This window comes from Aplysia californica, unplaced genomic scaffold, assembly GCF_000002075.1.
Source record: "Aplysia californica isolate F4 #8 unplaced genomic scaffold, AplCal3.0 scaffold01400, whole genome shotgun sequence".
In the NCBI taxonomy this organism is placed as follows: domain Eukaryota; kingdom Metazoa; phylum Mollusca; class Gastropoda; order Aplysiida; family Aplysiidae; genus Aplysia; species Aplysia californica.
In genome coordinates, this window is record NW_004798670.1 from 88569 (window position 1) to 89722 (window position 1154).

Consider the following 1154-nt stretch of genomic DNA (forward strand, 5'->3'; position numbering starts at 1 on the left):
GTGTGTGTGTGAGTGTGTGTATGTGTGTGTGTGTGTCAACTATACATACAAACAAACAAAAATTGAGCTACTGATCACGGGCTATATACAGGATAGTCGTTTGCCCTATGGTAAACTCAAAACTCGATGATTGGATGAGACATGCATGAGCTCTGTTAACCTCAAGGAAAGGGAATCGACCAATCGAGCTACTAGACTCATTTTTGCACTGTTATTGTGTGTGTGTTTGTGTGTGTGTGTGTGTGTGTGCGTGTGTGTGTGTGTGTGTGTGTGTGTGTGTGTGTGTGTGTGTGTGTGTGTATGTGCCAGCCATACATACAAACACAGAAAAAGTGTTCAGCTACTGATCAGGGGATAAAGCTTAGTTGATTGCTAAACAGTAAACTCGGAACACTGGTTACAGCAAGCACGCTGATTGGTCAAGCCACGCCTGAGCTCTGTCTGATTCAATGAACAGAGCTCCTCAGCGAACTGGAACCGTTGTGTGTGTATGTGTCTAATGTGTGTGCGTACTTGTTGACATATACACACAAAAACACACACATAAATATACATAAAAATTCTGAAAAGTGTTAAGCTACTGATCAGGGGCTATACAAAGCATGCTCTTATGCCAAGCGGTAAACTTGGAACACCAGTGACAACAAGCACGCTGATTTGTTTAGGCCATATGCGGGTGAGATTTCCCCCCAGATTTTACTCAGTTTGACAATACATTTTCCCCCCTCATTTTTTAAACCTACCTCCATTTTCATTAACGTTTCGAACGTCTGCTTCAATCAATAATGTTTCGAAGTCATTTTAAAATTTGTTTTTTAAAAATATTTTGCAAATTTTGGTTACTAAAAACCTGATTGAAAATATTCTGACATTAAAAAGACTGGGAAAGACGTCGATATTTTCAGCAACGATCAAGGGTAACGTATTGCCTGATGTCATCAAAACCCCGTTCGGGCTAAGAACGGTTCACCTGTACATAAAAGCACTTCCACAGTGACAAAAATGTCGAAAGAAGGGACACACATAAACTCATTGCAAAGAAAAAAAGAAAATTGCATTAGATATGGAATAGCGATACAAGAAACAAACCAAAAATCGCATGTCAACATTTAATCCCAAACACACACACACACACACACACACACACACACACA